Source organism: Aethalodelphis obliquidens, unplaced genomic scaffold, assembly GCF_003676395.1.
Source record: "Aethalodelphis obliquidens isolate GAN/ISIS:26980383/991018 unplaced genomic scaffold, ASM367639v1 scaffold72, whole genome shotgun sequence".
NCBI classification, from domain to species: domain Eukaryota; kingdom Metazoa; phylum Chordata; class Mammalia; order Artiodactyla; family Delphinidae; genus Aethalodelphis; species Aethalodelphis obliquidens.
The window spans coordinates 8,396,127-8,412,561 of NW_020838016.1; positions in this window are offsets into that span (position 1 = coordinate 8,396,127).

Sequence of the window (16,435 nt, forward strand, 5' to 3'; positions counted from 1 at the left end):
AAGTATAAAAAAGAGTAGGGCTTCCCTGGTGGCGCAGTGGTTGGGAGTCCGCCAGCTGACGCAGGGGACACGGGTTCGTGCCCCGGTCCGGGAGGATCCCACGTGCTGCGGAGCGGCTGGGCGCGTGAGCCATGGCCGCTGAGCCTGTGCGTCCAGAGCCTGTGCTCCGCAATGGGAGAGGCCACAACAGCGAGAGGCCCGCATACCGCAAAAAAAAAAAGAAAAAAAAAAAAGATGATGTAGAAACCATTGAATTACCTTAGCAATTTTGTTGAAGAGTAATTGACTATATATGAATTAGTCTATTTCTCAGCTCTGTTTTGTTGCATTGATCTATATGTCTGTGTGATCTGTATGTGCGCCAGTTCCACACTGTCTGGATCATTATAGCTTTATAGAAAGTTATGAAACCAGGTAATGTGAGTCCGTTTACTTATTCTTCCTTTTCAGATGGGTTAGCTATGACGGATTCATTGTTTTTTCATATGCATTTTAGAATCAGCTTGTCAATTTAAAAAAGTCTCCTGGATTATTGATTGGGATTGTACTAAGTCTATACATCAATTTGAGGGAATTGAATCTTATTAATGAGTCTTCTAATTTATGAACATGGCATATCTTTCTGTTTATTTAAGTCCTCTTTAATCTCTCTCATACAAAGCTTGCACATACTTTAAACACTTTATCCCTATGTATTTAATGATTTTTATGCTCTTATAAATAGCACCGTTTTAAAATTTTCAATGTACAATTAATCATTAATAGTATGTAAAAATACAATTGATTTTTATATTATGACTGTGTTTTCTGATTTCACTTATCTCAGTTAATAGTCTTAACAGATTTTTTGTTGATTCTTTGGAATTTTTTTACCTAGATGGTCACGTCGTTGGCAAATAAAGACAGTTTTGTTTCTTTCTTTCCTATTTAAATGGCTTTCGCTTTTGTTTCTTGCCTCATTGCTCTTGCTAGGATTTCCAGTATGATGTTGGTAGGAGTGATGAGAGTGAACATTCTTTTTTTTTTTTCCAGCCCAAAGTAACAAATTTATTCTTTATTTTTTATTGAGAGTGAACATTCTTGTTCCCATTCTTGGGGGAAAGCCTTCAGTCTTTACCAAGGGGTATGAGTTTAGCTGTAGGCTTTTAATAAATACTCTTTTTTCAGGTTGAGAAATTTCCCTTTGTCCCCTTCTGATTCTTAATTTGCTGAGAGTTTTTATCCTAAATGAAAGGCAAATTTTCAAATGCTTTTTTTGCATCTATTAAGATGATCACATAGTTTTCTTTTTCGCCTGTTGACATTATGAATTATATTGATTGACTTTTGAATGTTCAGCCAATCTTGCATTCCTGGGATAAACCGCATTTGGTCATGATGTAGTCTCTTCTTTAATAGACTGTTGGATTAAATTTGCTAAAATTTTAAAGGAATGTTTATATCTATGTTCCTATTGGTCTGTGGTTTTCTTTTCTTGCCATGTCTTGAGCTTTGGTATCAGGGTGATGCTGGCCTCATAGAATAAGTTGGGAAGTGTTCTCTTCTATTTCCTGGAAGAATTCATGTAGAATTATAGTATAGAGTTATAATAGCTGCTTTAAAATCCTTACATGCTCATTTGAACATCTGAGTTATCTCAAGGTGGTCTTTTTTAATTTTCTTGTTTTCTTCCTGATGGGCTAAATTCTCCTGATCTTCATATTTCAAATAAATTTGAATTGTATCCCCAACATCGTGCATCTTATTTTGTAGAAACTCAAGATTCTGGTTTGTATATTTATTCATTTGTTTCTTAGTAGGCGATTACCTTTGTTGGATTCTGACTGCAAATTCTCTCTAGTAGCAGCTCAAATCTCACTTTATTTCTTTTCTCTTAATGAGGCTGTTCACAGTCTGCCCTGGGCATGCACGGGTCAGTGGTTCCGGAGATGTGAGTGGAGCTTTTGCACTGAATTTGGGACTCTCTCTGGCTCTCTCCTTTACAGGATCCACCTTCACTTTTCAAGTGGCTACAGTTGCCCTGAACTCTGTCTTCTTCTTTTTCAGGCCAGAAAGTGCAGGTTTTCTAGCAGAGGTTTACCGACCTTGTGTGGAGCTAACTTAGGCTTATTTAAGTCTAAAACCCATGAATATGAGTAACTCACCCTGTGCCATTCATTGTTTTCCAAGTATAGGCTCGTCCCCAGGCTCTGCCTGCTTTGGTTCTTTCTTCAGTGTCTTCAGGTCTTTTTTTTTTTTTTTAGTACATTTATCCAAAGTTTTCATTGTTTCCTCAGGGAGGATCAGGTCCTTTGGCCATATTGGCAGTGGAAATATCCTTTACCTTTGTTTTGTCTATATCATGTTCCTTTTACATTTATTTTAAGCTTTTCAAACATATGTCTGACAAAATATTGTCCAATATAAAATGGACTTTCATTTTGCCAAATTCTAACAGCCGTGACATCAACAAAAACGTAAGATTATTAAAAGGAAGCCTGTTGACACCCCTTCAAGCTGTCCACAAGAAAGTGTTCATTCTTGTGTGTTCTAACAGCACTGGGGGAGGCCCTTTGAGGAATGCTTTTCTCTGATGAAGGTAAAGTCCTTAGCTCACATTATGGGGGTAGGAAGGGCAGGAGAGGGGCCGTGCTGGATAAACAATGCCGCACTTCCACAAGGGGAGATACCCCCCAGCTCTGTAAGTGATTCACTTACTCATTAAATATTTACAGAGCACCTACTATGTGTCAGATAAGGTGCTGGATGACAGGAATGTGACTATCAGTGATTTACTAAGGGAGCCAGGCACGAAACGACCCACAGGTGTAGGATTTGAAACTGTGACTCATGCCCTGCCTTAAAAGCATAGATAAGAGGGAATAATGGGGAGCTTGGTCCAGCCTGAGAGGTCAGGGGTGGCCTCCTTAGGAGTGAGAGATCATGGGAAAGAGGAGTAAAAGTTAATTAAGTGTGTGTGCTAGCAGGGGTAATTCCAGGCAGAAGGAAAAGCATGTGTAAAGACTCAGAGATGGGAGGGGGGATTGGAAATGCGCAGAAGGGAGAGACACAAACGAGCCAGAGCCTGGAGGCCCGGGAGGGCCCGGAGCACAAGATGAAGCCTTTCAGCATCACGAAAGTGCCTGATCACTCGAACTCTGTGGTCCAGTTTAGGAGTTTGTTTTTCCTTCTCCTCCCCTTCCCCATCCTCCCTCTGCCCTTATCCCTTTGTTAAATTGTTATGAAAATGACTCATGGGTTATAGTCAAAGAAAACTCAGTGCCCTCCCCGATCCGTGCCCCATGCTATAGAGATAACCATTGTCAAGGTTTCTCATATGTGCTTCCAGAGTGATTTCACACACACACACACACACACACACACACACACACACGTAATATATAGCTTTTTCTAAGAAACAGCTGGTGTGTGAGGGGAAGGGGGATGGAGTTCTACTTGCAGTGTTTCATCCCTCATTTTTTCCTCTTGACAACACATGCAGAGACTTTTCCACATTAGCGCCGTTGGATATACATCAGTTTTTTCCAAGGGCTGCATGGTACCCCAATGCACGGATGTGCCATTATGTATTTACTCAATCTCTGATTGATGGGTATTTTAAGTTCTTACTATTTTTAATTGTTACAAACAATGTGGCCAGGAACACTCTTATAAAGACATTTTTGGGCACATGTGTGAATATACGTGTAGGATAAATTCACTTCAGTGGAATTTCTTGGTGAAAAGTATGCACCTGTATAATTTTGAGAGGCATTACCTAATTGTCCTCTGAAGATGTTTGTCCAGGGCCCTTTTACCACTAAAATGTTCTATAGGCATAGTTCAGCATCAGGGGCCTAGGGAAACGTCTGGGCACTGAACAGTATGGATTAGTTTCCTGACACAAAGGGAAACTGCAAATTCGAGATCAATAAATATTTAATTAAATATCTCTACAACATATTACTTGTAAAGCTGTTATTCATACAAAGTTCATTATATCTGAAAACAATTTGTAGGTTATATATTTTGCTTATTTTGCAAGAATTCACAAGTACGTATAGCGACTGTTGAGAAATAGGCTGTTATAAATTAAATAGCCTATCATAAATTGAACAGCTCATCCTAAGAATTACTTACAGTCAAGTAACTTCAAAAGCAAAATTATTAGAACCCTTTCAACATTTCAATATCAGCAAAAGTTGTACTTAATATCGGATATACATGTATTGTAGTGTATGATGTAGGGCATGGCTTCTGACAGTAAGAGTGCCTGAAATCTGTAAAGGTCTTAAAATGGCCTTGATTATACAAACCATGTAGGGAATTGCCTGAACCCTTATACCTTCATTAACATTTTGTATTTTCAAAACTTTCAATCTATGCCAAGTTGATAGGCAACTTTTTTGTTTGCTTCTTAGTTTCATTTTTATTTAACTATGAGGGCAGTTGGGCACATTTTTTGTGTACTTCTATGTGGGCACATTTTTTGTGTACTTCTATGTCATTTTTCTCTTTATTGTGAACTAAATTGTTGTGTTGTAGATCCTTTTCTTGTTGATTCGTGAGGTCTTTTTTTTTTTTTTTTTTTGCGGTACGCGGGCGTCTCACCGTTGTGGCCTCTCCCGCCGCGGAGCACAGGCTCCGGACGCGCAGGCCCAGCCGCCACGGCTCATGGGCGCAGCTGCTCCGTGGCATGTGGGATCCTCCTGGACCGAGACACAAACCCGTGTCCCCAGCATCAGCAGGCGGACTCCCAACCACTGCGCCACCAGGGAAGCCCTCGTGAGGTCTTTTATATAAAGGAGGAATATAGCTCTTTGTTACTCAAAAATTTGTTGCAAATATTTCCCTCCAATTTGTTATTTGCTTTTAGCCTGCTTTATGATAATTTATATGTATTCTTTTTTGCCTCAGAGAGTTTGATACATTTTTCCTAGTTAAATTTAAAGTTTTCCTTTATGGCTTCCTGCAGGAAGTCCAAGAACAAAAGGAAGCCTCGAATTGTTTTTCAGCGGGAAAGTTGATACGATCTTATTTGTGTTCTAAACGTGGCTGCTGCCCAAGGAACTGGAGACCAAGTCTCAGGAGGGAGAGATGAAATTCAAAGAGAGTGGTTAGAAGGTGAGAGGTGATGGTGGCTTGGCTTGAAGGGGACAAATGGGAGAGCGATCAGGAGGCAAAACCAATGCAAATTATGATGGAGAATTTCCCAGATTTCTTGTTCTGATACTGAAATGATGCAACAGGGCAGCCACTCTCCGATATAGCAAGCACTAAAGGGGGGCTAGGGATAATAGATATATTTATTGTTTGTTTATTTTGGTGGGGGGCTGGGGCTCAGGTTGGTGAGAACGTGAGTTAGGATTAGGACATGTTGAGCTGAAGTACCACTGAGATATCCAGGGGGGAAGTAGAAGAAGCAGTTGGATCCAATGGCGATGGAGTGTAGAGGTGAGATATTTAGCAGGTGTGTTTCCAATTTATGAGTCTTGTTTTCCACATTGAGCATCAAAGTTCAACAAACACCTTTGTGAGTTTTTAAAATTTAATTTATTTATTTTTGGCTGCGTTGGGTCTTCATTGCTGTGCACGGGCTTTCTCTAGTTGCGGCGAGCGGGGGCTACTCTTCATTGCGGTGCGCGGGCTTCTCATTGCAGTTGCTTCTCTTGTTGTGGAGCACGGGCTCTAGGTGCGCGGGCTTCAGTAGTTGTGGCACGTGGGCTCAGTAGTTGTGGCTCGCGGGCTCTAGAGCACAGGCTCAGTAGGTGTGACGCACAGGGTTAGTTGCTCCGCGGCATGTGGGATCTTCCCGGATCAGGGCTCGAACCCATGTCCTCTGAATTAGCAGGCGGATTCTCAACCATTGCACCACGAGGGAAGTCCCCCCTTTGTGGTATTGACTCACCAGTTTTCACTCAAAAAGTTCAACTTGGGTCTAGAGGTTGGCATAGATTTAAGGAATTGCTAAATGTTTTTCCTGCTGAAAAAAAAGAGCTTTTGGTTTAAGCAAAAATACACACCCATGTTAACCGTGAATTGATAGCCCTAATTTTTTTTTACATTTAAAATTAATATCACACATACAGAAAAGTTGCAAGAACAGCGCAAGGAATGCCCTTGTAAAAAATCAATCTACCTAGAGCTAGTTATCTATTTTTGTGTAAAAAAAAACTGCCCCGAAACAACAACCATTATAGGATGTATCATGATTTTCTGAGTCCAGAATTTGGGCAGAGCTCAGGTGAGTGATCTCTGTTCCATGTGGTGTTGACAGAGGTCATGGAATGCTCTTCAGCTAGTGGATAGAGTGATCTGGAGAATCCAGGAGAGCTTCACTTGCAAGTCTGGCACCTTGGTTGAAGATGGCTGCAATGCTGAGTTGAGCTGGAAGTGTCGACAGGAGCACCTATGCAGGGCCTCTTCAGTATGGTGGTCTCAGGGAGTTGGATGTCTTTTTTTTTTTTTTTTGCGGTACGTGGGTCTCTCACTGTTGTGGCCTCTCCTGTTGCAGAGCACAGGTTCTGGATGCGTAGGCTCAGCGGCCATGGCTCACGGGCCCAGCCGCTCCGCAGCATGTGGGATCTTCCCGGACCGGGGCATGAACCTGTGTCCCCTGCATCGGCAGGCGGACTCTCAACTACTGCGCCACCAGGGAAGCCAGAGTTGGATGTCTTATAGCAGCTCAAGGCCCCTGGAGGAAGCTTTCGAAGTAGCCCAGGTCGAAAGTTCAAAGCTTCTCATGATGTAATCAAGGAAGTCCCAGAGCATCAATTCCCCCACAATCTAGTGGTCTAACAAGTCACTAAGACCAGCTCAGATTTAAAGACAGGAATTAGTCTGTCTCCCAATCAGAAGAGTAACAATAAGTTTGTGACCATCTCTACTGTACCACAATTCACCAATTGTTATCTTGCCATATTTGTGTCATCATTCTTCTCTCTGAACTAGTTGAGAATAAGTTACATACATCATGCTCCTTTACCCCTAAATATTTCCTTATATATTTCCTAAAAACAAAGAATTCTTTGACATATCCACAGTACAGTAGGGATTTTAACATTGAAAACCACTATTATCTAATCTATAGTCCATATTGTAATAGTCTAAATAATATAATTTATAGCAAATTTTTTTTTCTGGCCCAGGATCCAATCCAGGGTCGTATATTACCTTTAGTTAAGGTCTCTTTCGCCTTCTTTAATCTGGAAGGATTCCTCATCCTTTCTTTTTCTTTTATAACTTTGACATTTTTAAGAGTCATGCCAATTGTTTTGTAGACTGTCCCTTAATTTAGGTTTGTCTGATATTTCCTTGTTATTAGTTTTAGGTTATGTATTACACTTTGTGCCAGAACACCACAGAAGTGATGTAGTGTTCTCAGTGCAACATATCAGGAGGCAGTGATGTTGATTTGTCCCATTATTGGTGGTATTAACTTTTAAAAACTTTTATAAATTTATTTATTTTTGGCTGCGTTGGGTCTTTGTTGCTGTGTGTGGGCTTTCTTTTGTTTTTTGGTTGTGGCGAGCAGGGGCTACTCTGCGTTGTGGTGCTCAGGCCTCTCATTAAGGTGGCTTCTCTTGTTGCAGAGCATGGGCTCTAGGTGTGCGGGCGTCAGTAGTTGTGGCTCGTGGGTTCAGTAGTTGTGGCTCGAGGGCTCAGTAGTTATGGCTTGAGGGCTCTAGAGCACAGGCTCAGTAGCTGTGGCACACGGGCTTAGTTGCTCTGCGGCCTGTGGGATATTCCCGGACCACGGCTCGAACACGTGTCCCCTGCATTGGCAGGCGGACTCTCAACCACTGCGCCACAATGGAAGCCCCCCAGGTCCTTTTAATAGATGGTGCTGTAATTGCAGTTTTCATCTTAAACCACTTTATTTTCAGAGGGAATGAGAGACTATGTCAAGAACATAATGAGATAATTCAGTGAAAATAATGAAATGCTTGACTACCACACAGGTAATAGCTGATAAAAAAAAAGTCTCCAGTGACAATAGATCAGGTAGCGTGGAGCGGGTAACTTTCAGTTGTGTGGATGGAATATATTCTGAGTTATTAATTCCCCATTTGCTCAAGGCTGGAGCAAATTCCCCATTTGCTCCCCATTTGCTCAAGGCTGGAGCAAATTCCCCATTTGCTCATCCTCAGTGATGGCTTGACCAGGCTTCCTCTCAACAGAGGGTGCGCTATCCGTGTCAGTAGTGGGGTGTAGAGGCAGCAGTCGGGGCTTTGGAGTCAGCCAGACCTGTCTTCAGATTCCAGCTCTGTTATTTATTGCTGTTTGATACCGGGGTGTTAAATGGGGTTAAGAAACATGACCCTATAAGATATTATGTGCCTTTGCTGAGATAACAAATGATGAAGGCCCAGTAGAGAGACACATTGTAAGGGTGAGTTCTCTTCTACTGTAGCTCTGCAACTTCATGGACTTACTTCTGTGCGCTGACAGAGCCCTCTTATCTATACAACCTCTCAGCCACACGATGGCCTCAGCCAGCTCTGAGGATTAGACAACCAAGGAATGAGAGCAGAGGGGAGCGATACTTCCTCCTACACCACACCTGGTATTTCTTCCAGGACTCAAGGAGCATTAAGTCACCTGCTTCTCTCTTTATAAAGACATTTAGTAATGTTTTTAAATACCTAACCATTGCTCAGTCTCTGTATTGGATTTTTGCGGATGATACGAAGAAGTGTAAGAAGTAGTCCTTGTTTTCCAGGAACATAAAATCCCACTAAAGACACAAAATACTTACAATGAAAAGCACACAAACTTGGGTTCCAATCCCAGCTCTGCCACTTACTAGCTGTGTGACCTTGAACAGTCACTTAACCTCTCTGTACCTCTATTTCCTCACCTGTGAAACAGAGCCACCAATACCCACCTGGTCAGGTCATCAAGAGGTTTAGAAGAGCTGCTACGTGTAAGGGACTTGGCACAAAGTTGGCCCTGAGACAATCCGAGTTCCTTTGTCTTCAAACCATGTGGTAGTTAAATAATGTAACAGGAGACCTGTTACAAAATTGCCTGTAAGTAATTGGCAAGTGAGATGCCCTGAAATAAAGGCTCTTGGAGTTCAGCGGAGGAGAGAACCATTCAGGCAGAGGTGGGTGGAGTAGATTCTTACATGAAGAAGGGAAGTGACTGCCATCCTCCACGGATGGGCTGATTTTCTCAGATGCATCATGGGAGCCTTGTTTCCTGCACCAACGATAATGAATAAAGACTTGGATGCCTAAGATAGGAGTGGCACACTGAAGACTGAAGAAAGTCATTAAGTTATCCACCCAATGCCCAGACCACTGATACTGTTTGTCCTTGAGTTGCCAGTTCTCAACATCCATCTGTCTCAATGGCCTTTGGGCCCACTGTGAATGAATCGTTCCAACTCCTGCAGTCATCAGAGTCCTCTGGGCAATAACAAACCAAGTGGAGGACAGATACATACCCAAGATAAAGGAAATGCTACTGGACAGAGATGCGTTCACCCCAATACTCTTTACAAAGTATAGCTTTGAACAAAAACATACAGGGAAACTTACTTGCAGAAGATGTGAATAACAATCACCAGCTGCTGTAAATTATGTTTTGTCCCCAGTTATCAGCTCCCTCTTCTGTAAGAGAATCATACATCCTTTCTCTGCCAGCACTCTCTGAGGATGGAGTATAGTGGTCTCCCATTGATTTTCAGGATGGCCAATGGAATGTGAGAACATGCAACAGGCACATCAAAGCAAAAACATTAAATGCATTTCAGTGATTTATTTGGTCTCATGCTCTTGTCTTCTCAGATGATCCTACTGTCAATCTGGGTCCCAGAATGAGAAAGACTGGTGCTCAAGGTGAGCTAAGCACAGCTGAATCATGACAGCTAAAGACCAATAAACCAGAACACCCATGAGCTAGAGGTGTTTGTTATTGTAAGTCACTGAGGTGTGGAGGTTGTTTGTTGCCACAGCAAAGGCTGACAAGTACGTCAACATTAACTGAACACTTGTTCAGTGCTGGCCGTTGTCCTGAGCAATTATATGTGTTCTTTCATTTAATCTTCACATTAATCTTACAAGGTAGAGTTTCACCCAGTGTTCTCCATTGTAAACATCAGAAAATTACTCTGCCTGTGTACAAAGGGAAGTACAGAAGGAAGGCTTCTGCTTCCAGCCAAGATAGAAAAACACAGGCTGGATGTGCCCTCCCACCTGAAAGAACTAAAAAGTCAATGAAATATATAAAACAATGGTTTTTTTTTTTTTTTTAGACAATGGTTTTTAAGATATTGTATAATGGGCAGTGAAGGACAGCAAGCTCTGAGATATGGGAGTTTGCAAAAAAAGGGGAAGACTGGCAGAGTGTGGTATTCTCCTTGGTTTGGGAATATGGAGCTGAGAGCAAGGAAGCCAAGGCAACTAAAATTTGCAGGGCAGAGTACTGGAAAGGAGAAAGCTACACAGTGAGAGGACCATGGAGATTTGCAAAGGGTCCCCCTAGAAGATTCAGCTGAGCACAGATCAGGGCGTACAAAAGAGGAAACTATCCAAGGCATGGAAAGTAACTACCAATAAAACTAGAGGGAACATGGGCTTCCCTGGTGGCACAGTGGTTGGGAGTCCACCTGCCGATGCAGGGGACATGGGTTCGTGCCCCGGTCCGGGAGGATCCCACATGCCGCAGAGCGGCTGGGCCCGTGAGCCACGGCCGCTGAGCCTGCGCGTCCGGAACTTCTGCTCCGCAACGGGAGAGGCCACAACAGTGAGAGGCCCGCGTACCGCAAAAAAAAAAAAAAAAAAAAAAACTAGAGGGAACAATCTCTGGAGCTCACCTAGGACTAGAAATAGCTTCTTTCCCTACCAGCCAGAGTGGTCATCAGGCAAAATAAGAAAAGGCTCTTGCTCCACAGTGGGAAAAAATTACCCGGCATGCAAAAAAGCAGGTACATGCAACCCAATGTGAGGAGAAAAATCAATCCATTGAAACTAACCCAGAAATGACCCAGATAATAGAATTAGTGGACAAGGACATTTTAAAAAGTACTATGACTGTATCCCATACATTTGAGATACTATTTGAGATACCAAATATGTTAAATAAATACATGGGAGATATAGAAAAATAAAGGCCCAAGTTAAATTTCTAGAAACAAATCTACAGTGTTTGAGATGAAATCCCACTGGGTGGGATTAATCACAGATTAGACATGGTAGAAGGAAGAGTTAGTGAAATTGAGGACATAAAAATATAGAAACTGTTGAAAATGAAGCACAGAGAGGAAACAGATGAAAAACATGAACAGGATAACAGCAAGTTGTGTGACAACTTCAGGCAGCCTGGGCACGTGGAGTAGGGGTCCTTGAAGGAAATGGAGGAGCAGAAAAATATTTGAAGAAATAATAGCACCCGAATTTCCCAGTATGAATAAAACTCTAAACCCACAGATCTAAAAAGCTTAAAGAAACTCAAACACAAGACACGTAAAGAAAATGACACTGAGGCACATCATAATTGAATTGATTAAAACCACTCATAAAGAAAAAATGTTGGAAGTAGCTAGAGGAAAGGAGGAAACACATTACATACAGAGGAACAAAGAGGGTGACAGCAAATTTTTTGTCAGAAACAATTCAAGCTAAAAGACCATGAAGCAACATCTTTAAAGCAATGAAAGAAAAACAATCCATCAACCTAGAATTCTTTACCGAGAGGAAAAGCTTTCAAAAGTGAGGGCCAACAAGGCTTTTTCAGATATACAAAAGCCTCAAGAACTCATTACCATCAGACCTGCTTTATAAGACCCACATAGTTTAAAAGTAAAAGGATGGAAAAGATGCATTGTTCTAACACTAATTTTAAAAAGTGAGAGCAGATATAGCAATATGAAACAAAACAGATTTCAGGGCAGTGAGTATTATTAGCAGGCACAAGGAGAGTCATTTCATAAAGGGATGTAACAACCCAAAGGTATATGCACCTAAAACAAAGCTTCAAAACACATGAAACAAAAAGTGATAGAACTGCAAGAAGCAGGTATAGATCCACAGGTATAGTCATACATCCTTCTCTTAACGACTGACAGAACAGATAGATAGAAAATCAGTAGGAATAGAGAAGACTTGAATAACACAACCAGCCTGACCTCATTGGTATTTCCAGAACACTCCACCCAACAACAGCAGAATACATGTTCTTTTGAAGTGGACCCAAAACATTTAGAAAGTTCAACTATATTCTGAGCCATGAAATGTTTCAGTAAATTTAAAACTATTTAAGTTATACAAAGAATGTTCTCTGACCACAATAGAAATAAATTAGAAATCAATACTGGAATGATGTCTGGAAAATCTTCAAATATTTGGAAACAAAATAACACAATTCTAAGTAAGCTATGCATCAAAAAGAAAAAAAAATTACATTACAAAGTATTTTGAACTGAACGTAAATGAAAATGCTACGTTGCAAAATTTGTGAGATGCGGTACTTAAAAAACAATTTATGGCACTAAAGGCCTATATTAGCCAAGAAAAATGGTCTAAAATCAATGATCTCAGCTTCCACCTTAAGAAACTAGTGAAAGAGCAAATGGATGCCAAAAGTAAGCAGAAGAAAGGAAATAGAGCCAAAAATTAAACAGACAAAAACAAACAAAAAAATAGAGAAAATGAATGAAACCAAAAGCTGATTATTTGAGACCATCAATAAAATTGATAAACTGCTAGCCAGACTGAACAGGCAAAATAAGAGAGAGAAGACCCAAGTTACCAGTATCAGAAACAAGAGAGGTGATATCACTACAGATTTTTCATGTAATAAAAGGACGGTAAGGAAAAATTATGAACAACTTAATGTCAATATATACAATAATTAGATGAAATGACAAATGTCTTGAAAGATATAAACTACTATAGTTCATTCAAAAAGAAACAGATAACAGAATGGCTCTATATCTATTTTAAAGTCATTGAATTTCTATTTAAAACTCTCCCCATAAAGAAATCTCCAGGAATTTCCCTGGTGGTCCAGTGGTAGAGAATCTGCCTTCCAATGCCAGGGACACAGGTTCGATCCCTGGTCAGCGAACTAAGATCCCACAGGCTGCGGGGCAACTAAGCCTGTGTGCCACAACTACTGAGCCCATGCACCCTGGAGCCCACGTGCCACAACTAGAGAGAGAACCTGCACACCACAGCTAGAGAGAAGCCCGGGTGCCACAAGAAAGACTCAACGCAGGCAAAAAATAATAATAGTAATAAAATAAAAAAAGGAAAACTCCAGGGCCAGATCACTTCACTGGTGAATTCTATGAAACATTTAAGGAGGAAATAATACCAATTCTATATAAACTCTTCTTTTTTCTTAGAAGAAAAAGGAACATTGTTAACTCATTCTTGAAAGCCAGCATTAGTTTGGTGCCAAAGCCAGGCAAAAGACATTACAAGAAAAGAAAAGCACAGACTGTATTCCTCATGAACATATATGCTAGTGGAATCCAACAATGTATTAAAAGGATAATATGTCGTGGCCAAGTGGGATTTATTCCAGGAATGTAAAGTTAGTTCCACATTCAAAACTCAATCACTGTAATTCACTGTATGACTAGATTTAAAAAGAAGGGAAATTGGGAAATCACAGAATGCCTGGGAAGGCTGGAGAGCAAGATCCAGAAAAAGAACAGGCAGGAGCAGCAACAACAATAAAATCAACAGCAAATGCCGGGCAGCAGGAATACAGCTGGAATCACACCCCAAACCCAAACTACTGAGCTGCCATTCCCAGCACTGATCACTGGACACGGGAGTGGGTACCAGTGCTAATGGCATCCCTGGGATCTGGATGTTGCTGCTGCCAATGCCTCCATCAGAATGAATTCTCCGGCTTCCCTGGTGGCGCAGTGGTTGAGAGTCCGCCTGCCGATGCAGGGGACGCAGGTTCGTGCTCCGGTCTGGGAAGATCCCACATGGGAGCGGCTGGGCCCGAAAGCCATGGCCGCTGAGCCTGCGCGTCCAGAGCCTGTGCTCCGCAACGGGAGAGGCCACAACAGTGAGAGGCCTGCGTACCGCAAAAAACAAAACCAAAAACAAACAAAAACAAAGAATGAATTCTCCACCATCTTTGCTTTTTTGGAATAGCTGATTCCAGCTTTGAAAACCCAGGAGGGAGGTTCTGATTGGCCAAGCCGTCAGGAAGACTGGAAAAGGGAGGGCAACAGAAGGGGTTCTTAGTTGTCAACAATAGAATCCACTCCACCTACTTCATGCAGGTGGGACTTAGTAAAACAGATTAAATAGCTTGTGGAATCATTCAGATTGTTGAAAATTAGGCTCTGGACCCAGCTTTCTGGAAAATACTTCTGTCTACACTGCAGAACAGGCCTGGTAAGGGAGCTTCTGCCACAGCTGAGATGAGGAAGCTGCCACTCTTACCCTGATCCCAGAAAAGAGTTGCCTCTACTTCCCCAGAAGTACCAGCCAGAACTAATGCCATAGTCCTAGAGAATTTCCTGCAGTAGCGAACTTCTGAATCTGACTGGTGTATTGTCTGGTAGAATCCAGATCACACCCCCATCCAGGGAAAGGGAGGCTAGGACATGAAGGGGCTTTTGTTTTTGTTTTTATAAATTTATTTATTTATTTTTGGCTGCCTTGGGTCTTTGCTGCTGTGTGCGTGCTTTCTCTAGTTGCAGCGAGCAGGGGCTACTCTTAGTTGTGATGCATGGGCTCTAGGCACATGGGCTTCAGTAGTTGTGGCACGTGGGCTCATTAGTTATGTCTTGCAGGCTCTAGAGCACAGGCTCAGTAGCTGTGGCGCACAGGCTTAGCTGCTCCGCGGCATGTGGGATCTTCCCGGACCAGGGCTCGAACCTGTGTCTCCTGCATTGGCAGGCGGATTCTTAACCACTGCACCACCAGGGAAGTCCCATGAAGGGGTTTTATTTGTTTGATTTTACCGAAAATAAAATGCAAAGAGGGTTTGCAAGAGATTTGAGAGCCATGACTGGGCGCTGGGCTTTTTGTCCATCAGCAGGAAGCGACTCTGCTTCCTACCTGGATGCACGCAGAGGGGAACTCCTCAGGCTTAGAAAGGCGGTTCAGCTGCTCAGGGTCCCAATGTGACAAATGCCACTAGAGAAAGGTACATTTATTAGTTCACAGATTGGAAACTGAGCTTCCCAGACATTTGGTAACTTGTGCAAGATCACAATTTGAAGAACAAACATTGGCCAAGCCCTTATAGACATCACCTCCTTTAATCCGTACAACTCTATGTGCTAGATAGTATCTCTCCCATTTTATATGAGAAAAATGAGGGTTATAGAAATCCATTAAAGGCTAAAAGTTCTGTGGTGTGACCCTGCCGTGTTCTGCCCTCTGTCCCGCCACCCCATCCCACTGTACCAAGGTGTTTTATGACCACAGAACTCTCCAGGACTCTGGGTGTAGGTGTGTGTGTGTGTATCCTTAATATCTTGTCCTGCATCAAGTTCAGTGTTCACTGGATGAATTTGGGGTCTCTGTCACTGAGTCTCACCTGTCTTCTTTCTTACTACAGGCTAACTCGGGTGTATTCCAGAGTCCTCCTGGGGTGCTCAGACCTCAGGGCCCCAGTAGCTCTGCTCATCTAGGAAGTAAAGGGCAACAGGAAGGGGAATGGAATAACCTGGGATCTGCAGCTATGTTGGTATGCAAATCATTTGTACGCAAATGATTCCAAGGAAATAGTGTTGGGGATCCCTGGGTCAATCATTTTTGTGTCCTGTGAATGATGAAAATTATTTTTGGTGCCTTTAACCCTCCAGGTTTCGTAGCTGTACTGAAACAGTCTTTTTTTTTTTTTTTTTTTTTAAATAGACTTCATTTTTAGAGTAGTTTTAGGGACACAGCACAACTGAGGGGAAGGTACAGAGAGTTCCCATACACCCCCTGCCCTGACACATGCACAGCCTCCCCCATAATCGGCATCCCCCACCAGAGTGATACATTTGTTACAACTGATGAACCTGCACTGACACATCATTAGCAGTCAAAGTCCATAGTTTGTCTTAGGGTCGCTCTTGGTGTACATGCTGTGGGTTTCAACAAATGTCTAACGACCTGTATCCACCATTATAGCATCACACAGAGTAGTTTCACTGCTGTAAAAATCTGTGCTCCAGCTATTCATCCCTTCCTCCCTCCTAACCCTTGGCAACCAACGATCTTCCTACTGTCTCCATACTTCTTTGCCTTTTCCAGAGTGTCATGTAGTTGGAATCATACTATATGTAGCCTTTTTAGATTGGCTTCTTTCACTTAGTAAGAAACATACATTTAAGTTTCCTCCATGTCTTTTCAAGGCTTGAGAGTTCATTTCTTTTTTTTTTTTTTTTTTTTTTGCGGTACGCGGGCCTCTCACTGTTGCGGCCTCTCCCGTTGCGGAGCACAGGCTCCGGACACACAGGCTCAGCGGCCATGGCTCACGGGCC